We start from the raw sequence: 482 nt of genomic DNA, 5'->3' as shown, positions 1-482 counted from the left end.
GGGCGCGAGGTCGGGCGCGCTGGGCAGGGAGCCCGGGCCGGCGCCAGGCGTCTTTCCTGAGGCTGCGGCCGCCGCCCGAACCTGTCTCTACCCGAAACGCTCCCTTCCGGGCATGGGTGCCGGGAACGGGGCATGGCACAGTCTGGCGGGCGAGATTGGGCCCATCTTCGTCTGTGGGTGCATCATGGGGTGCGGCTCAGGCCCCGCCGGGAGTATCAGGCGTTTGCACCCCCCGCGGGCACGCCCCTCTCCTTCTGGGCGGCGCCCCGGGTCTCCACCGCAGCCCTCCCGCCCCGTCCGCTAAGCAGAGTGGGCCAAACAAAAACAAACATTGCTGGGACACATAGTAGGAGCTGGACTCTGCCAGTCACCAGGAGATACAAATGGCAGGATCACTAGTTAGGGAAGAGAGGAGGACTGTGGGTAAAGAACAGATTACAGTGTGATAAATGTTTTCATGCCTCTAACTTAACCAGAAAACA

Source organism: Myotis lucifugus, unplaced genomic scaffold (assembly GCF_000147115.1).
Source record: "Myotis lucifugus unplaced genomic scaffold, Myoluc2.0 scaffold_7, whole genome shotgun sequence".
In the NCBI taxonomy this organism is placed as follows: domain Eukaryota; kingdom Metazoa; phylum Chordata; class Mammalia; order Chiroptera; family Vespertilionidae; genus Myotis; species Myotis lucifugus.
The sequence above is the reverse complement of the archived record's forward strand: the minus strand, read 5'-3'. Positions refer to the sequence as shown.